Genomic DNA, 22500 nt, shown 5'->3' with positions numbered 1-22500 from the left:
ATTTCCTGCTTATCTAAAGGTTTTGAATCTATCATCAACAGGAAGATTCTTAAACATCTATCACTTCAGAACCTTCTATCTGATCGCCAGTATGGGTTCCATCAAGGCCGCTCTACTGGTGATCTTCTGGCTTTCCTTACTGAGTCTTGGTCATCCTCTTTTAGAGACTTTGGTGAAACTTTTGCTTTTGCCTTGGACATATCAAAAGCCTTTGATAGAGTCTGGCACAAAGCTTTGATTTCCAAACTACCCTCCTACGGTTTCTATCCTTCTCTCTGTAACTTCATCTCAAGTTTCCTTTCTGACCGTTCTATTGCTGCTGTGGTAGACGGTCACTGTTCTTCTCCTAAATCTACTAACAGTGGTGTTCCTCAGGGCTCTGTCCTGTCACCCACTCTCTTCTTATTATTCATTAATGATCTTCTAAACCAAACTTCTTGTCCTATCCACTTTTATGCTGATGATATCACCCTGCACTTTTCCTCGTCTTTTCATAGACGTCCAACCCTTCAGGAGATGAACATATCACGCAGGGAAGCCACAGAACGCCTGACTTCTGATCTTTCTAAAATTTCTGACTGGGGCAGAGCAAACTTGGTATTGTTCAATGCCTCAAAAACTCAATTCCTCCATCTATCAACTCGACACAACCTTCCAGACAAGTATCCCCTCTTCTTCAATGACACTCAAGTGTCCCCCTCTTCTACACTGAACATCCTCGGTCTGTCCTTTACTTATAATCTGAACTGGAAACTTCACATCTCATCTCTAGCTAAAACAGCTTCTATGAAGTTAGGTGTTCTGAGACGTCTCCGCCAGTTTTTCTCACCCCCCCCCAGCTGCTAACTCTGTACAAGGGCCTTATCCGTCCATGTATGGAGTATGCTTCACATGTCTGGGGGGGTTCCACTCATACTGCTCTTCTAGACAGGGTGGAATCAAAAGCTTTTCGTCTCATCAACTCCTCTCCTCTAACTGACTGTCTTCAGCCTCTCTCTCACCGCCGCAATGTTGCATATCTAGCTGTCTTCTACCGCTATTTTCATGCCAACTGCTCTTCTGATCTTGCTAACTGCATGCCTCCCCTCCTTCCGCGGCCTCGCTGCACAAGACTTTCTTCTTTCTCTCACCCCTATTCTGTCCACCTCTCTAACGCAAGAGTTAACCAGCATTCTCAATCATTCATCCCTTTCTCTGGTAAACTCTGGAACTCCCTGCCTGCTTCTGTATTTCCACCTTCCTATGACTTGAATTCCTTCAAGAGTGAGGTTTCAAGACACTTATCCACCAATTTTTGACCACTGCTTTGACCCTTTTATGGGACTGGCATTTCAGTGGGCATTTTTTTTATTAGATTTTTGTTGCCCTTGGCCAGTATCCTTCCTACACTAAAAAAAAAAAAAAATAAAAAAAAAAAATATATATATATATATATATATATATATATATATATATATATATATATATATATATATATATATATATATATATATATATATATATATATATATATATATATGAAGCAGTATCCACACTATCGAGCAGTGCACGACGGGCAAACAGTTTCTATATTCCATTGGAATGCAGAAGCTGGGGAGGGTGAGTGTCAGGCACGGAGGTGACGTCAGAAGCGAGGAAACGACAGGCAAACATGAACGAGCAGCTGGACGTGAGTGCGCAACACACAAGGTTTCCCAAACAAGGCTATTTTTCTTCATGATGCAGGGCATGGTCAGACAGCTCTAAGGGTGCGTCCACACGGTCGAACACTATCGGACAAACGGTTACCATATCGCAAGGCGGAGCAGGATGACGTCATAAGCGTTGAAACGAGGGAAGTTATGACAACAAAGAGTGGTACCAGATGAAGTTGTATACCATAGTTTCTACTCCATTCACCCGGCGAAGACCGGCACACAATCTTTGAGGCTGATGTCCGCTGGCAACACGCTGGTATTTAGTTTGGGCTTGGGAGACAGGTGGTTGTTGCTGCTGCGGTACATCATAACCATTGTGCACAACAAGACAAACAAAACCATGTTGACAGGGCAAGTGAGACCTAATCAATTAACAGCTTCAGTTCATCCGATAAACAAGTAAGTTCATCCTACGCCTGGTAATGTCGAATTTCCGCGCCTCTGTTCCTCCAGACAGTGTCCGATGTTCCGAAACTACGAACATGGGGTGCTCGCTACTGACGTAATCAGAGCTCCTTTTCGCTTCCCATTGTTAGCTGGTAACAGAGGGTGTTCGATGGACGATGTACGACCGTGTGGACACACCCTAACACCTCAATCCACTTAATGTCTGCTGAACTACTTCAACTGCCCGACTGAATCACTTCTCGAGCGGTGTAGAATAGATACTACAGGCAGACACTGCCCGGTAACGACAGACCCTCTGTCTAAAAGGGAATTTGCACCTTTACCTCATCTAATAATACTGCTTAAGCCCCTTCCACACGAAGGACAAACGCACGGCGGGCACTCGAATTTGCCCGGAATTCTCTCGCTCTTACAGCTGTTACCAGATCAAACAGTCCAATTAAGTCAGGCAGTAGGCACAGGCAGGCGAGCGTATGACCTGGACCAGACACCGGGCAGAGGGCAGAGAGTCGCAGTGAGTGCAGTGCAGAGAGTGCAGTAAGAGCCGTCAGGCAACGTTGGCGAGTGGACTTAACTTGGTGTTCAGTACAACAGGATAAACGATAAAGGACGTAAGAATCGTCGACGGACCGTCAAAGCTAAACGCATAGCTTTGTGTATGATAATTATTGCTATGTGCAAGAAAAAAGGGCAGGAGACAATGACCAACCACTGTTGTTCATGTGTTCTGTTTTCTGCAGTGCTGTGGCCTTTGTCTATTTCTATATCCACACGACATTCCACACGCACGGTTCCCCTATAAAAATCTTAAATGCTGGGTTGCTTCCCTTGTCCAGTTATCCATGACCATCTGGACAGACAGGACAATTGCCAGCTAGTGTACAATTGACATACCAGATACCCACGGAGGGCACGGTGTTGACTTGTAACATCGTGAGTCTAGCAACGTGGTCCCTAGTCAGGCTCCCATCCAGTGCCTCAACAACTGGCACGGGCACTTCGACGGTTTGCCCGTGGTTTCCTCGTCTATGACGTCATCTACACGTGACCACCATCCACACCACAAAATTGGTAACAGTGTCTGCCCGCCGTGCATTTGCCCCTCGTGTGGAAGGGGGTTTAGAAAGCGAGAGAAACCCACTCACCAATCAGTGCTCGTCGGGCTCTACCCGAGAGTGTGGACACGGCTTCATACTCCGTTCCTGTTAGTTGCCGCTGCCACAGACACTTCTTAAGGTTTTCACGCCACCGACCATCACCTGCAGGTAACGCAATGATTGAGTAACAGCGATGTTACTTTTCTTTTAGTATTTGAAAGCATTCTGCCCGTGGGCAGGAGGGTAACTAACGGGAGGCAACCATGCAGTAAGGCAAATAATAGCGCTGCGTGGTAACTTTGGGTGGGGCTTGTATATTTATATTGTGCTAGGTTCTGCTTGTAATGTTATGGGGAGAATACTTGACCTACTTAACGTTTGGTAGCTTCACCACTTGGAGACCATGCTCGCCTGCAGAAGCGAGCAGTCAGCCCGTTGACGGATTCACCGCTCATGCCTGTGGCAGGTAAGTAAAATGCCCGTAACGGTGACTGAGCTATTTCAAATAAGAGCTGCCCACCGTGCCCAGCAGTACGTCACTGCCAGACTGAAGTGGATGCATATGGAGTTTAGAAGCCATGCATATCTGGTGTTCGGGCAGAACCTGTCTAACCTTCCGGCTGACAGGAGTCAGTGGTTAAGACGAACGATCCTGCAATGAACTGGACGTCATCGGCAACACCTCTGTCTGGAAGATAGACAGGTAGAGAGACAAGCATCTGATGGTCTGTCGAACACACACTGTTACCAGTTAACCATGGGAGGCGTTAAGGAGCGATGATGGCGTCAGCATCAAGCACCAAAGTGTGTAGGATCTGCCCACACCAGCGGGCAAAGCCAAGCCATCACCGGCCAAAGCCCACGGGCACACAGAAACTGACGTCCACTTGGCAACGCCTGCCACCCTGCTTGGCACAGTCAGAGGCGAGCAGACGTGCAGCCAGGCAGTGTATTCGTGTAATGTAATCAAGAAGACTGTGCGGCATGACAACATGCGAAGCAAAAAGGACAGCAAGAAGCTGTTACTATGTACCATAATACTTTGTCACTGAAAAAGAAAAAGGACAAAGTGGAGAGAAAAAAAAAAGGTGTAAAGACTGGTTCTGTATATGTCCATTTTCACTTGCCATAGGCATGACTGTGCCGATAAAGTTCAGTTAGGTGAAGGATTGCATTTCTCGACCACTCGATTCTTGCCGGGGGTAAGGGTAGACGTGATGTTCTGGTGTAGACGTAGTATAAATCCCCAATAAACTGATAGTCATGGCTTCAAAGCTTCATTTGTACCCTCGTATGTCTGTCAGCGACGCACTGCCGGGCTCGGCGGGCAGTACCCAATGAAATCGCTCTCATATCACGGGCAGTTTACTCATCTGCCCGCGGGCAAAGGCGAAGAAAACGTCAACGGGCAAACAACTCGCTTCTGCCCGCGTGGATTGCCCGCTAATGTGAACGGAGCCTTATAAACTGTTGGTGTTCGTAGTTTCAAAAAAGCGTGTCCACACTATCGAGCAGTGCCAGACGGGCAAACACTGTTACCATATCCCGTTGTCATACACAAGCTGCCAGTTTGAATGGCGGGCACGGAGGTGACTTCTGAAGTAGGGAAACGACGGACAACCATAAACGAGCGGCTACCCATGAGTTCACTTGAGAGAAACATTTGAAACCGCCTTGTCTGATCGGTGGTGTGAAGCACTAAATGTTTCCTTGGACCTAGGTACTTCCTTCACATTTCTGGTCTGTGTGCATCGTAATCACGTCATGCCGTCTCTCTACTGTTTCCAAAGAACCTTCAAACATCCACTGGTCCAGGCAAGACACCACACAATTAATTGACATGTACCGGGAACACCCTTGCTTATGGAATGTTTAAATGTGAATTTTATAAGGACAGAAATAAACGTGCAGTGGCTCTAACAGCAATAACAAAGGAAATGCAGAAGATGTATGCTTCCGTTACTACAGGGGATATAAAGAAGAAATTGGATACCGATTTCACCGACGTGAAATTTCACCGACGTGAAATTTCACCGACGTGAAATTTCACCGACGTGAAATGAGGCTGGAACAAAACTCTCGCAAATCAGGAACTGGGACGGATGACGTTTACACTGCCAAATTGTGGTGCTGTGATAACCTTTCATTCCTCAGTGATGGTGACACAATGAGGACATCTCTCTCAAACGTCGATCCTCACACCAGCGAGGCAGCTGTGGAGGAACATTCTGATTATGAGGTAAGTAAGAATACCGTCCCGGACAGAACTGTGGACTAGATTTCACTGTATGAGGTAGTCTTATAATATTTTGTATTTTCCTATGTTTATCTCTCTCTCTCTCTCTCTCTCTCTCTCTCTCTCTCTCTCTCTCTCTCTCTCTCTCTCTCTCTCTCTCTCTCTCTCTAAACATAAAGTAACTTCTCTCTCTCTAACAGAAAGTAACTTTTCATCGTGGGGAAGACAGCACCAAACACATGAAAGACAACGCTAAACACATGAAACACTAAACACATGAAACACTAAACACATGAAACACTAAACACATGAAACACTAAACACGTGAAACACTAAACACGTGAAACACATGAAACACTAAATACGTGAAACACATGAAACACTAAACACGTGAAACACTAAACACGTGAAACACATGAAACACTAAACACATGAAACACATGAAACACTAAATACGTGAAACACATGAAACACTAAACACGTGAAACACTAAACACATGGAACTCTTAACACATGAAACTCTTAACACTAAACACATGAAACACACAACGCTAAACACATGAAACATTAAAGCACCAAACACATGAAATACATAACAGCGCTAAACAAATGAAACAAAAACACTAAACGCAACACAAAAACACTAAACACATGGAATATAAAATCGCTAAACACAAGACAAAAACACACATGAAAACGCTAAACACATGAAACTTAAAAGATGAACACATGGAATATAAAAATACTAAACAAATGAGAAACATTGAACACATGATATATAAAAACGCTAAACACTACACGTAAAAAAAAAAAAAAAAAAAAAAAACAACGCACATCTTACTTAGGTACTCGCAATATATCATAGATTACTCTACAAGTGACATCATTATCAAAATTTGCAAGTAGATTTCCTAGTGTGTGGTAATCATATGCTTGTCTGAGGTGTTGTGCGGTGACATTCTTCAACCACATGTCTCTGTCTGGATGTCACCACACCTGCAAAGGCGCTCCTCTACTGGTAAGCGGTCCCGCCCTCATCAGTTCCAACAGCCTGTTTTTATTGCTAAGGTGTAGTCAGACACTCTAAACTTTGTATATTCTAGCCTGTGGAATTCGCTTATCGGCTGTTTTTGGGTGAAAATAACGTGTGTAGCCAAAGTAGCGATGATCTCACGGTATACAATACATCTAGACGTAAGAGACTCACTCCCTAACACAATTTCTAGTTTTCTCTAACATCACAGACATATCTGGCACATCTTTTGTTATCATGTCACCCACGATCTTCCCTACCGATGTATCTGCTGCCATAAGTTTTATTATTACAAAAAGTGAATCATCATCCATACGTGACTCTCACTCCACATTTTTTCTAAGAAATTTGTTGTTTATGATGAAGTATAGCGTCGGGTAGCCTGACTCTACGTAACAAACAATATTGGGAGTAGTTTTCCTCGCACCTAACAGCTGCTTCAGGGCCCAGTTGTACAGCTTGACCACGGGTTTCATGTCACCAGCCATCTATACAACTACACCTGGTACCACTGTTTGTTGCCATATCAGCTTCCTCCGTTTGTTTCAACTCTTATGACGTCATCCTATTTCGCCTTATGATTATGGTAACTGTATGACCGTGTGGACGCACCCTAAAGGTCCCCGTGTGTGGATGAGATGAAGAAAATGGACACACAACCAAATGGGTAAGTTCCCTGAGTGTGGGGCTGCAAGGGAAGACTTTACTCAGCAATATGGTGGTTTGATTCGCCGTCGTTTTTTAAATGGAGACGCTATCCGTGCATCAGTATCGAACGCGGACGAAACCAATAATGAAGATGGATCTCCATATGAGCTGTTGACGCGTTCCGATTCCGAGGTACTACATAATTATGATGGTGAATGTATCTTGCTCCCATGTTTGTAATTCCGATGGATTGTTCTCTGTGCTCGCCGACAGTGCGGGGTACAAAATGCTTTAATGTCGCTGGTTTAGGGCAGGAGTAACACTGACTCAGGATCTGTAATCGAAGGATCTGTAATCGAGTGGTAATGGATTGTAGTGATCAGCTGTTTGTGATGCTTTTTCGTCATGTGTGATTTAAATTGTGCTGTATTCATTCAAAGGAGACTTTACAAACGAGACTTTAGCAAGTTAGTGTATGTACATAATCAAATGCAGTGTTTTAAATTCTCATTTACTAGTGTCATTAAGTAATGACAGCAGTGTGATAAAATGGAATAGACAATTGAATGATCCTGATTTGAAAGAAAATGTATTTTGAGTCGAGAAAGGGATCCACTCGGTTGACTGTCGCGTAATACTCAGCGTAGAGACTGACGTTATGGACAGTGTCCCAAAACAAATCCGGATACTTTAATTCTCGGTTGCGTATTTGTTTTATATCCTTATTCAATCATTCACTAATTCTCAAAATGAAAATCTTAAGTATTTTCCTGCTAGGCACAGATGTCGTATCTACCGCACGCTGCCTTCCCGAGAGATCCTGCCTCACACTTACCTGGACCGAGCACTGGACGACGTTAAAAGTGTACCCGCCGGTGTGAGCGTGGCTTGGCACCTCCACACTATAAAAGCAGTGTCTGAAGGGATGTGCCTCTGCCAGTTAAAGCCTATCGGGCATGCAGGCTATGTTCCTACAATGCTGTGAGGAAATGTCGGGCCGTCTAGTATAGCAGGAGCCAGCAGGTCATGGGTGGGCACGTGGGCGCTGCCACCAGGCGGAACACAGTTCAATGGAAACGGAAACAGGTAGCGTAATTTGGCATAATTGTTGTATGCGCAAAGAATTGTAATTGCTGTGTGCTCTAAAAGTGTAAAAAACATTCTACAAACTAATGAGAGTACAGAACTTGAAGGAAAACAATCTGATCATATTACATGAATTACGGGATTGTTATTTCAGTAATCATAAGTAAGCAGATAAGCACAGAACACGAGTACAGACCCCATCAATGCACATCTGGCTGAAGTGAGGACTTGCATAGAGAAGCGTGCCTCTCCAAAGCATAATACGCTCATACAAGCCAGACTCTAAGCAACCCTCACACTTTCGGCATTTGGCAGCGTATACACTCTGCACGTGCTCCTGGTAAAAAAAAAAAAAAAAAAGGAAAAAAAAATGGTATCCTTACCTGAAGGACTAGTTATTTTACCTTAAAGAGCAAAGAAATCTGGAAAAAAGTTCGAACATGGCATCTGTCACCTGTGACCCATGATTCTGTCGTGAGTGACCCCGCAGTGAGAGAGCTGTGCCTGGCGGGCATAGCGTCACACCATCGCCACCGCATCAAGATCTCGAACAATCACTGTGATGGTTTGCCAAACATCAATCTGTCCGATGACTGACTGACCTCACTTGGCCTGCAGCCACTGTCTTTTATTTATTTATCTATTTATTTATTTATTTTTTTATTTTATTATTATCATTATTATTATTTTTATTTTTTTTCTGAAGATCAAAATATTGTTCGTTGTTTCGATTTCTCCTCTAACAAGAATAATGGTTATACAATTGTTTTAACTACAGCTGACAATTTTAATTATTGTTGAATGTTCCTTTTATAGACTGAAATATTTTTTTGTTGCGTTTCGATTTCTATTCCATGCTCGTTAATGATTATAGTTGTTTCAACTATAGTTGATCATTTGAACAATGGTTGAATATTTTTAAGTTGGTAGCGTTTTTGAGGTAGTAATGACGGGTTGTACCGCCTTGGTGTAAGTGTAAAGTTAGTTTCTAGTCCGTTGGTATCTATACTTGCACGTTTGTCACTGGTGCATTTATTAGAGCGTGATGCCTTATGCATTTCGTGCGAAATATCGAGTTCCAGGCCGTGGGTGTCCCTGTCAAAACATTGTAATTGAATGTTTGTGTCGCAATTGACTTGTCTCGTTCATGGCTTGCCTAACTTAGCATGGCACACAGTCTGACTGCTTGTCATCCTTTCATTCACACCCTATCACTCGTTATTTATTTATTCATTTGCTCATTTATACAAAACTCATACATTGCTGTGCTTTGATTACTGCTTTCATTTATGTGTCATGGCTCCATAAGTGTTGTTTTCCGTCCATGCTGCATATACCTACTCCATGTCCCACCCACTTCACTCTCCCTCCCACTCCCTGTCCCATCTACTTACTCCCACCCACTACCCTGCTCCACCCACTACCCTGCTCCACCCACTACCCTGCTCCACCCACTCATTTATCCCACTCACTCGCCTGTCCCACCCTATACAGGCTCACTTAACTCGTTCCCGTAAGTGATGTTTCTCTGTGGTCCGTGATGTTTGAATATCAGAGTACTCGTGCACAACACGATGCTGCCCCATAAAATGAGTAAAGCCAACGTCTCTTACTATATGAGTTTGAATTTGAGTTACCATTCCAAACACAACATGACACTAAACAAGGACAGATTGAATCGTGTATCTTGGTACCAGAATTAGGTTCTCCAACTTACCACGATATAATCTTCACTCTTGATGTAATGTGACTGCAACACCAACCTTAGCGTTTCAGTGGCAAATCGTCCCATTGTACAGCAAAGCACTTGTTAATTTTGTCTCGTGTTGTCCCCATTCGCTACGTCAACGTTCGTGCCACTATACTTGGAGCGCGGCGACCTGTATCTGTTGCGTCTTGTATCAATCAACAGGTCAATGGTGCCAACAGTCATCCCATCCTTGTTAATCTTCCTCGGTGTGATCAAAGTATCGTTCGTTAATCTTACTTAGTTATGATCTAATCCTTATAGCTGCACTAGCCACTATCCAGAATGACTGTGTTCACCAGTCTTACCCTCGTTAATCATCCCTCGTAATAATTTGTTCCTCCACCACCGCCACCGCTTCCATCATCACGACCATCACCACCACGTCATAACGGCCTGTGTCTGTCTGCTGCCGATATTTCATTATTCACGCAATTTCAGTTTATCAAGCATCACCAAACACTCCACCTTTCCATTTGTCCCAAAATAACCACTCACCACAACATGCTGTCGACATTCACCCACAGTAATTCCTCACCCGCTGCGGCTCATTCACCCATCACGAACAGTTCATTCACCGTAGTCACCCGTCCCGGCCTTCATCCAATAACTTACTCATCCACCGTCTCTCTGGCTCATCCAGTAATGGCTGCAGTCCCCCAAAGCTAACGCAACCCCACACTCCCACCAGTTACCTGCCGCGCAAATTCTTCGCTGTGTCAGTCACCCGCCAATCACCCATTAATAGTTCGTCGTCAGCTTCCTCCAGTCACCCACTAGGGTCTGCTCCCTCATCCCTGCCTCCTTCTCTTCACGGGCTTCCATTACCTCTAATAATTCACCGGCCCAGGAATCAATTAGAAGGAGACAGGCCGTCACCCTCCCTGGGCTGCGCTGCCTGCAAGAAGGTACGTCAAGGACACTTTGATCCTAATGTTCCTACAGCACAACGCGGACTTCACAAAATTTAATAGTTCTTACGTCGTGATTGCGTACCATGATTAGCGCATTTAGGAACCTCCGGCTTTGACACTTAACTATTTTTTTTGTTTTTTATGTAAGAGGAGCACCGGCCAAAGGCAGCAGAAAATCGAAAAAAAAAGGCTCACTGAAGTGTCAGTCCCTAAAGCGAGGACAGAATGAATGAAAGGAAATCAGAGAATTGCAGTTCCCTTGCGGCGTACGAAAAAGTTGCATAAAAAAACTGTTTATAATGTTTTGTACTGAACAGTTGATGCACTGGTAAGTTGGATCACCTTGGTAGAGACCAAATGTGACCTGGTGTACGTAATAGCAGCTGCCTCGGAGCTAAATTGGGTCATCCCAACACAGCCTATATCAAAACAAGGTGTAAGGATTGACTCACCGGTAAATTAAATCGCCTTCGGTGTTGCAGTCCAGGTGACGCGCCACCTCTACACAGCGCCGTGGCGGAGGCGGAGCAGTGTGTGTGACTTTCACTATAAAGACATATCATGATACCAGCGGGAGACCAGAGGATCTCACGATTGACTTATGAGTATAGTGGAAAAAATTGTCACGTGCCCCGTGCCACGACAGATTAAAGACACTGCTGCCCCACCGAACTGAGGCTGGGCTGAGAGTAAAACCCCACAACTTCTGCTGCCTCTTCTTTATACCTTCATATGGAGAAGTTGTCCCGACGCCAGGGTTCTATTCGCACCAGGTAGTAGGTATAACATTAAAGGTAATTCCTACTATGTGGAGTGGAAAGCGACGCTCATAACAGGACTGTAGTCTAGTTAATTAAACCAACGTAAGTGGCTTCATAACGTGTGCTCGGGAGGCGGCAGCGCGGGCAGGGCGAGGCGCCTTGTGGAGGTGGTGTATGGCGGCCTGGCGTGTGGAGACGTGGTGGGGCTTTAGGATACATTACTCCTCAGGGGGGATTTAATTGTCTTGTATTAGTGTATGCTAATCCCTCATTGTGCTTTGGTGGTGGTGGTGGTGGTGGTGGCGCGGTCGTCTTATGAGGCACCAGACCTTCCCTTTTCTGGTCACCGTCACCACCAATGCATTTTAGATCACTCACTTCTCATTGTCTGTAACATTTACCCATTATACGTACTTCAGTCTTCTCGCTCAGGTGAAGTCTCTTGCGTCCCTCACCAGACTCCCGCGGCACGACTTGACGGATGCTCTTCCTCCATGGCCAGTGTTGTGTTCTTTCCGTCCAAACATCATTTTTTTTTTCACCGGATGTACTCGTAGCAGACCAATAATTGCCTTAGTGTCGTACAATCCATTCTACTTTGGTACCTGAATTATGGCTATGAGAGAAAAAAAGAAGAAAGGACTAGAAAGTGCAAAGACATTGTGTGTGTGTGTGTGTGTGTGTGTGTGTGTGTGTGTGTGTGTGTGTACGCGCGCGCACATTGTTTTGGGAGGACTGAATGACGTATTGACAGAGGAAGAGGAAGCTCATATTCAGCAATTTTTTTTTTTTTTTTTTTTCCGTCAGTATCAGTCACGTTCCCCGAGAGAGGGAGTGACTGGAAGGGAAGACAACACTCCGATCACGTCCCGGTCCTGTTTGACTCAATTCCCTGCTTGATAAGGAGAGAATGCGTGACCTTTAGGCCGCCTCCGCGGCTTCGTCATAGGCCGGGCTCTCTTAATAGTAAACAAATACAGATCATCATGTCTTTCATAAAACTGCCACAAAATATCCCTGCAGCATATCCTATTGCCTCCTGGAGCCATAATTTCCATACTCACAGTAGAGCCTCATGCAGTCATACAGACATTATTCTTTTAGATAAAGACCACAAAGTATTTATATATTTTCAGTCCATTGTCTCAGAAAGCAGGCATGAGCCCATTGAGTATTGGTCCGGTCAGCACCACGCCATGCATCACTCCTGCAGGCAGTAGCCACAAAACACTCGCGTGCTTCAGCTGCGTGTGTGCTACTGCCACTTCAATGTTCATGAGTCTGAGTAACAACTTGAGGGCGTTGGTAATAAGTGCCATTCGCAGACCTTCCTGGAGAGGGTCAACGAGGCGGTAGTAACGAGGTCAGGTCATGTAAGGGTAAATGTATATTAATACACGTGAAGGTGAGGTAACGAGGCGCCGCTTTTGTCTTGATGCTTGAAGGCACCGCTTGTGTGGCTCATTACTGGGAGAATGAAGGTGTCAGGCACAGGTGTGTGTGTGTGTGTGTGTGTGTGTGTGTGTGTGTGACTGAGATGCGATGAATGCACGTGCCTCCATGAAACTCATAAAGTAAGTCAGGTAAATCAGGTCGCAGGTAAGACTGACGGAGGTTGCCCATTGAGATGACAGGAGGCACGAAGGTAACAGTACAACGTTCAGAAACACGTACAAACAAACACGTACGGTAAAGGAAAGGCACGGACTTGCATAACGTACAAAGGAATGAAATTATTAAATGTCATATTTGGAGTTCATCACCACGTAATAATTCGAAAAAAAAAATGTACAATTAAAAGCGGAAATAAAAAAAAAACACGTAACCAAAGGATTAAAAAAGCATATCTAATACATCAAAAAGGAAAGGAAATACGTAGATAATGGCTATAATTACAAGTGACATAAATGCAAATTGGGAGATAAGTTATATGAATGTGGTAGCTTGAATGTGATGCCAAGGTTACCATGTGAAGACTTTATGTGAACGTGTGCCGCCCATCCCTTTGGCTCTTCCCCATCCACCCATCCCTGTGGAGCGTTCAGAGGGGGGAAGATGCAGGAAGGAGAGGGGATTGTGACGTAGAGAAGGTTGGGAGGGGAGAGGTGATATGGGAAGGAGAAAATGGAAAGGAGGATGTAGGAAAATGTAAAAAGAAGGAAAAAGATGATAGCGAAAAAGAAAAGGGAAGAGGAGGAAGAAGAAAATGGAGAAGAAAGGGAAACATGTGGAAGGAAAGTGGGGAAATGGAGGAGGAAGAAAATAGAGAACGAAGGGAAAGATTGTGGGGAAAGAGGAAGGGGAAGAGAAGGAGGAAGAGGGAAAATGGAGAAAGAAGGGAAAGATGATGGGGAAAGTGAATGAGGAAGAAGAGGAAGTGGTAATAGGAAAGGCACAGAGAGAGAACAGAGAAAAAGGGGAGGAAGAAGAGGAGCAGAGATGACGGGAATGAAGGAGGAAGAGGAAGAGATTAGGAAGAAGGCCGGGAAACGAGGTGGCTGGAGAAACTGAAGTGCAACATTCTGCTTTTATCAATGGAAGGAGTCTGGGCGTGGACAAAACAGGGTGCCGGGAACGCCTCACTTATCCCCTTCTTTCATACCTCTCCTCCTCTCCTGATTTCCATTCCTTACTCTCCTGCCCCTCTTTCTTCACCCTACCCGTTCCTTCATACCTCTTCCTCTCCTGCTGTCTTCTTCCCCCTGTCCCCTCCTCCTTCCCCCCACTTTCTTTACACCTCTCTTATCTTATTCCTCTCTTATCGCTACCTTCTTTCCCCTCCTCCTTCCTTCATACCTCTCCTCCGTCCCCTCCCCCTTCCTTCATCCCCTTAGATCCTGCTGACTGTGTGGGGTTGGTGGCGAGGTTCCAAGGGTTCGAGTCTTGCCTAATAAGGACTCAGAGGCTTCGATTACTGGTCCCGGCAGATTATGTGACCCTCCGTTTTCTTTGAAGCTTGTAAATTCCAGAGAGGGTTTTGTTTATTTATTAATCTTGCATTTTCGTGTATTAAAAGTCTTATAAAAGTAAATATTTGTTTTTTTTCTTTCATTTTTATGAGAGAGAGAGAGAGAGAGAGAGAGAGAGAGAGAGAGAGAGAGAGAGAGAGAGAGAGAGAGAGAGAGAGAGAGAGAGAGAGAGACTTCCATTGAAAACGAATAATTCAAACCATACATACGAGAAATAATGTCTAGGAAATTAATTAAAACTAAAATAAACGGAAAAAGACTTTCCATGAAATACAGAACATGATTACTGCAAGAATAACACTTAGTGCGCTTAAAGTTATTCCGTTCGAAATACAGAAAAACTCACATTCCAACCATCAGCAACGTAAACCAACATGGCGTCTTCTCATCAGCAGAGGAGGGACGTGTAGAGCTTTCATGTGAATATAAGTGTTAAGGAAAGCACACGCGGAAACGTTATACATCAGGATGGACGACAAATGTGCACGTGTAAGTAAGTTGATACTGTTGAGGTGCTAGACGCCGGGGCAGTAAATCTGGGTTATCTAGAAGTGATCGATGCAGGAGAATGCTGGGAGTGTCCGCCTTACAAGATGTGAGACCAAGGTTGTATGCAGAGACTCTGCTCTCTCACCGCGACTATTTTCCAACGCCAAAGAGATGATTGACAGGGTTCTCAAGGGTGTTTCTCCTGTTAATAATGTAGAAATCTTATTAATTTGTCACTAAAAAACATATAAAAAAAAAAAAACACACTTCCGCTGGAGCCTTTTGAGAGTAATGGAAGTGGGAGTAGAAGTGGTTTGTAATATGGTCTTAAGGTTGTATTTCTTGCCTTTTTTCGTGTCTTCATCGTTTATGTTTGATCCCATGCTTTGAACCTACAGAATATGGCAAAGGAGAGAGAGAGAGAGAGAGAGAGAGAGAGAGAGAGGCATCGAGGTTTAAGGGGCAGGGTGATGTGGAGGCGGTTGGATGGGTGAAGTAATTACGTACACTAACACAGCAGTGAAGACGAGTAATTATAACACATGCCGTATTACCGGAAAGAGGTTCAGCTTGTTAAGGCCAACGCCGTAATTACCTCAGTCGTGTGTGTGTGTGTGTGTGTGTGTGTGTGTGTATACGAGGTCGAAGATGAGCGTTAGGATTCCAGTTATGTGAATCTCGCCTTGTATTGCTGGTGTTTAATCTCTCTCTCTCTCTCTCTCTCTCTCTCTCTCTCTCTCTCTCTCTCTCTCTCTCTCTCTCTCTCTCTCTCTCTCCTCGTGCGCGTTGAAAAGTTCCATGATGGCCGTTGATCGTAGTTGCAAAGAAAATGGGAATACGAAGTCATCAGTAGTAATCTACTAATACGCTAAACAACAACAACAACAGCAGCAGCAACAACATAAACAACAACAACAACTACTACTACAGACACTACTACTATAAACACTTCTACTACTACTACTACTGCCTCTACTTTTATTACCACTACTACTTTGTTTAAGCATACGCAGTCTTTGGGTGAAATGAGTGCAGATGACCAAACAGGCGACGCAACAGATGGTAGTACTTCTGAAGCGGCAGTTTGGTGCTTTCAGCCAGTATTGGAGTTTGTGGTTAAAGACACACCAGTCTCATCTTCTTAATGTGTTATGAATTACTATTGCATAAAAGGGGGAAAAACAATGATGCTTCTTTTTGTTCCACAGCAGTCCCTCCCTAAAGTCGCGCTGTAATGGAAGTGAGAGTAACTGCCGTGCAATTGTAAGTAGTTGCTTCTTGACTCTGTGCCTTGTCCCTAGTCTCCATCCACCAATGGCCGCTTCGCATCTTCATATCCCCAGCCCCCTCACCGGTGCCTGCGTATTTCCAGCGATTAAAGGAAAAATATACTTTTTTTTTCGTTCTTGGTTGTATATTCATGAAGGAAGTAAGAAATGTCCTTTTATGGCACATTGACCACAGAATATGCATATAATCGTGCAAGGGGCCCTTGAAAGGAGCGAGAAGAATGTTATGGCGGCCGCCATTCCCTGATCAGCTACCCTCCTCACCTACGCCTGCATATTTCTTGTAATTGAAAGAAAGATAGACATATTTCTTCGTTCTTTTAGTATATTTATGAAGGAACTGAACTCAGGAATAGCTTTCTAATGAACAGTGATCAGAATAGGCAAGAAGTAGTGTTTACAGCCCAGTAAACATTGTAACTTGCTGTCCACCCTTCTCAGTCTCAGGTACCGAGCACCTGTCACTGAGCACCCTGTCACCTTCTGATATCAATCTAAAAACTACTGCGGACTGATCTTGTTTTAATGAGAGTCTGAAAAGTGTTACACTAAAATTTTAAGACGGTAGAAAGGCGCGAGTTACCACGCGGCACTCATCATGACGGTCTGCTGATGGGGGCTAAGTTGCTCACGGCGATCAGACTATACGTGTCTGTGAGGACACTGCAGATTTAAGATATCTATAAAAGTAAACATTATCGTACACGATTTTCAGTTTGATGTAATTATTGTACCTCTAAAGGTTTTACAATGGAAGCATAGAACCTGAGGGAGTCTCTTGCTTACGCTTGTCGACAACATTCTAACATGTCTTAAAAAATAATGTTTCTCTTTATGAAATGTCGAAAAAGTAACGCTAAATGATTAGTTGAAATAACTATATGTTCTCTAGGTGCTTAGTACGTACAACAAAATTAGTAGGAAAAGAGTGAAACTAAAGGCCCGTCCACACGAGCATACACTGTCTGCAGGCACAAGCAAGAAATAGCGTCGGTGGCAGAGACACCGCCTCTGCAGACAAAGTTCGTGGCACAGGTCGAGTGAATACGCCAGTGATATATGGAGTGACTCCGCTGCCAGATCAATGATACTATCCATGGTTAACCAGCCAAGTCCAGAAGCCATTTAGAAATTATTATATAACATTATTATTGTTACTGAATATGTTTAGTTTACACACACACACACACACACACACACACACACACACACACACACACACGGAGTGAGCGAATCGGTGAACAAGGAGCCTATGTATAGTTATTATGATGTAAAGACTTCTTGGTTAGGAAGTTGTATGAAGACGGAGGTAGTAGTTGTCAGAACTGTGTTCAGCAGGGAAGTTCAGTGTCTCAAGTTCTGGCGAAAAATATTGACGTTATGTCTGTCCCTCTTTATGTAATGTCGAAAAAGTAACGCTAAATGATTAGTTGAAATAACTATATGTTCTCTAGGTGCTTAGTACGGACAACAAAATTCTTTTGAAAGAATGGTACTGGCAACATCCTTTCCTGTGGAATGTGGAAAGTAAACTATATAAGGACAGAGTTAAAAGAGCTGCAGCACTTTCGTCGATAACCGAGAAGAAACGGAATGGCGTGTCTGCTACAATTGATGAAGTAAAAAGGAAACTAGATGGGATCTGCTGTCAATATCGACGTGAAAATAAAATCAGAAAATCAGAAAAATCAGGGACTGGCACTGAAGATGTGTAGATTCAAACTTTTGTGGTTCTTTGATTTACTGTTCTTCTTAAATGATGCTGAAGAAGGACGTGCATCAACGTCACACATGGCTATAATAATGCAACATAGTGCTGCACGTTTCCATCTTTCTTTCCTCGCACTATGCTGCAGTTATCGTACCGCCTCACCGTACATCGCCTGAAGGCAGACTGGCCAAACACCTCCGCTTGGACAACATTACAGCTGTGTCTGCAGACTTTGTATGGCCACGGACAAAGTTCGCCAGACATTGTATGCTCGTGTGGACGGGCCTTAATAAAGGCGGGTTTACACGGGCCGTTTTGCCACCCGGCTGGTTCCAGCCAGCCGGAGCAGCCGGCAAGTTTCTGCAGAAAGCATTCGCAAAGTCGAGAGCAGCCGCTGGCCCGCTGGCCCGCTGCATAGAAAAAGTAAAGTCAAGATGGAGTCCTCATCCGATGAGCTGGTCGCTATAGTTGCGATTTTGCTGTGCTTGAAGAAATAAACAAAGAAGCAGTGATTGTGGACTCGTTCCTTGTCTACATAGCCTTGCAGGCTGTGATGCCCATGATACCTTCTGGTAAACACATGCGTGGCCGCTGGCTGCCTCATTGACGATGTAAACAAAGTAATTCTGCGTCTATTTTCTAAAATTTTTATGAATAAATTTATTTATTTTTTCTATTTATTGTATGTAATGGTACAATCAATGGTTATTACTAAAACGCTTTCCAACAATAATCCTCCTACATCTAATTTGTTATTCTCATTTAAACCCGGAAAATGCCGAGAAGGCAGCCGATCAGACCGACAGTGGGGTTTCCCGGCTGGTCCGGCAATTCAGCAAATCCCAGCTGCATTTCACTCCCGGCTGCATATTCCCAGCTAAAAGCAGCCTCGAATTGCCCGGTGCAAACCCGCCTTAACAATTACCACGAGCTTTTATATCGTATACGCCACAGCAGCTGAGCTCCGTGCTACCAAACCCAAACCCTCTTGGATGTTGAAGTCCCTTAGAATATCTAATCTGCAGTACAAAGTTAGTTGATATATCGAAAATGAGCTTTAATATGTATCAAAAATAAAGTTAGAATGATGCCATACCTGCAAGACTTCTGAATTACAAGGGCACAAGGTAAATGTCACGTGTATTGGTGCCTATGACTCCAGTGCGAAGAAGGGCGGAGCTTACCTTCTGATCGGGTGGTCTCTCAATACTACTATGCATAAATGTCCACGTTCACACGACGATCGGGAGATCTGAATCCCTTCAGGACCTTCTGTTACACTGGTGTCATGAAGACGTCTCGAGACTAGCGGGCGTTCATGGCGGAGAGTGCCGTTAGCCAGCAAGTTCTGGCGGCTGTGCTCTCAAATGTCATCCACACGGTAGAGCTGATGGCCGGACATGGCCGATGTTGCCAGTAGGTTGTTGAACATGATGCCCACCACTACTGAGAAGAGGGTAGTATAATATACCAACAGTATGGTGCAAAGATGGCTTTATAGATGAGTCTTTTATATCTGGCAGCTTCGTAGCTCAAAGCCTCTTCCTAAATATTACTGAACGCTGGTCCGTCAATGTACTCTTCAAGTGATTATAAACAGCGATGGTACGACGTCTCGGAGAACGAGTTGCGTTTTCTGCGTGTTTATTTCTCTTATCTCTTAGCAGTATAATGAGACTGGAGTTTTCTTTTTTTTTTTTTCAATTTACAAACGAAATTTACCCTCGTTCTTCTCATTTTCTTTTTTTTTTATTTCCTGGTTTTGATACCCTTCCATAAAGTGTAGATTGTTAGAAAAAAGGAGAGTTTGTAAATGATAAAGCTTCAAATATAAGACTATATAAAACTTTAAAAAAAGATCATACAAGACAACAATAACAACAGCAATAATGAACAATAATGATGATGATTACGGAAGTCAGTTTGTACTGACTAGTCAGTTTCTACTTTGTCAGTCAGGCTCTGCCCCTTACTTTCTCGGCAGATGATGATACGGGCACAAAAAGTGCATGATGGTTCTTATTAATTCAATTCTGTAATTAAAAGGAACCTCGTAATTTAATGGTGTGTCGGTGCTTCGCTCATCAAATCCTTTGATTTACGAAGAAACAAGTACAACTTGCGGCAAGTCATTCAAGACAGGCAGTGCGCCACGGAGGCGATGGCTTCATTCCTTGATACATTAAATTCATTCATGTATAAAGTTACTGTTGAAGATAAAACTTTTTTGTGATTTTGTTTTTTTTGAATGAATTGATGTAGGAGCTCTCCTGTTCTCCCTTAGTGACTTGCTGCAAAGCGTACTTCGTTTCTTCGAAAAGTTTATGGACTGGTAAATAGAGTACTGTCATACAATTAAATATTTCGGTGTCTGTCTCTGATGAATGTACTCCTTTTCATCAACAGTGAGCTCTTCTCAAAGCTCTTGTTACTTGTACCTCATTTATATATGCTTAGCGGACAACAGTGTGGTCAAGAAAGTACCAGTGCTTTGACCTGATTCATGTTGCTGCACTGCACACTTCACATCACCCTGTATACACATAGACTGGCGCGCGCGCGCGCGCACACACACACACACACACACACACACACACACACACACACACACACACACACACACACACACACACACACACAACAGGAGTGTAGTAGTAGTAGTAGTAGTAGTAGTAACAGTAGTTGTAGTAGTAGTAGTAGTAGTAGTAGTAGTAGTAGTAGTAGTAGTAGTAGAAGAAATGGTGGTGCTAGTAATAATAGTAATTGTTGTTATTGTTGTTGTTGTTTTATGCAAGAAAAACCACTGGCCAAGACAACAAAAATTTGTATGAAAAAAAGGCCCACTTAATACCAGATCCCATAGAAGATTCCAAATAGAAAAAAATCAAATAATGTGGGATAAGTGTCTTGAAACCTCCCTCTTGAAAGAGTTCGAGTCATAGAAAGCAGGAAATACAGAGGCAGGAAGGGAGTTTCAGAATTTACCAGGGAAAGCGATGAATGATTGACAATACTGGTTAACTCCTCCATTAGAGAGGTGGACAGAATAGGGATGAGAGAAAGAAGTCTTGTGCAGAGAGGCAGCGGAAGGAGGGGAGACATGTAGTTAACAAGATCAGAAGAGCAGTTAGCATGAAAATAGCGATAGAAGATAGCAAGAGATGCAACACTGCGGCGATAGAAAAAGGCTGAAGACAGTCAGTCAGAGAGGAACTGATAAGACGAAAAGCTTCTGATTCCACCCTCCCTATAAGCACGGTGTGAGTGGAATCATCCCGTACATTTGAAACATTCCATACATTGACGGATGAGGAAAATTGACAGACGACTTAAAGTTTCATAGAAGCTGTTTTAGCAAGAGATCAAATGAGAAGTATCCAGTTTAAATTACAAGTAAAGGACGGACAGAAGATGTTCAATATAAAAGAAAGGGACAGCTGAGTGTTAATGAAGAAGAGAGGATAGTTATCTTGAAGGTTGTGTCGAGTTGATAGAGGAATTGAGTTTTTGAGGCACCGAACAATACTAAGTTTGCTCTCCCCTGTGTGAGCTGTTTACTTCCTGAAGAGTTGGACATCTATGAAAAGACGTGGAAAAGTGCAGGGTAGTATCCTCAGTATAGGAGTGGATAGGACACGAAGTTTTGTTTTAAGAGATCATTGATGAATAATAGGAAGAGAGTGGGTGACAGGACAGAACCCTGAGGAACTCCACTGTTAATAGACTTATGAGAAGAACAGTGACCGTCTACCACAAAAGTAATAGAACGGTCAGACAGGAAACGAGGTGAAGTTAAAGAGAAAAGGATGGAAAGTGTAGGAGGGTAGTTTGGAAACCAAAGCTTTGTGCCAGACTCTATCAAAAGCTTTTGATATGTGGTGGATTCAAAAGCTTTTGATATGTGGTGGAATTAAAAGCTTTTCGTCTCATCAACTTCTCTCCTCTAACTGACTGTCCTCAGCCTCTTGCTCATCGCCGCATTGTTGCATCTCCTGCTACCTTCTACCGCTACTTTCATGCTAACTGCTCTTCTGATCTTGCTAACTGCATGCCTCCCCTCCTCCCGCGGCCTCGCTCCACAAGACTTTCTTCTTTCTCTCACCCCTATTCTGTCCACCTCTCAAATGCAAGAGTTAACTAGTATTCTCAATCATTCATCCATTTCTCTGGTAAACTCTGGAACTCCCTGCCTGCATCTGTATTTCTACCTTCCTTCGAATTGAACTCCTTCAAGAGGCAGGTTTCAAGACGCTTATCCTTTAATTTTTGACTACCGCTTTGGACCCTATTCGGGGATCGGCATCTCGGTGGGTCTTTTTTTTTTTTATTGGATTTTTGTTGCCCTTCGCCAGTGTCCCTCCTACATAAAGAAAAAAAAAAAGTTCCCCAATTAGTAGAGGCAAAACGCCAGAGGC

At 43.7% G+C, this 22500-nt stretch overlaps 1 protein-coding gene across 1 annotated transcript in view; it reads left to right on the top strand.

The window, feature by feature from the left end:
• Positions 1 to 2938: 2938 nt before the first annotated feature.
• LOC135092129 (uncharacterized) overlaps positions 2939 to 22500 on the top strand; it is an 81715-nt gene continuing 62153 nt past the window's right edge. Inside the window, exons 1-2 of the transcript XR_010262763.1 lie at positions 2939 to 3370; positions 5357 to 5441. The gene's annotated coding sequence lies outside the window, so the exon portion shown is untranslated. The remainder of the gene's footprint in view (positions 3371 to 5356; positions 5442 to 22500) is intronic.

This window comes from Scylla paramamosain, chromosome 39, assembly GCF_035594125.1.
Source record: "Scylla paramamosain isolate STU-SP2022 chromosome 39, ASM3559412v1, whole genome shotgun sequence".
Taxonomy (NCBI): domain Eukaryota; kingdom Metazoa; phylum Arthropoda; class Malacostraca; order Decapoda; family Portunidae; genus Scylla; species Scylla paramamosain.
The sequence above is the reverse complement of the archived record's forward strand: the minus strand, read 5'-3'. Positions and strand labels throughout refer to the sequence as shown.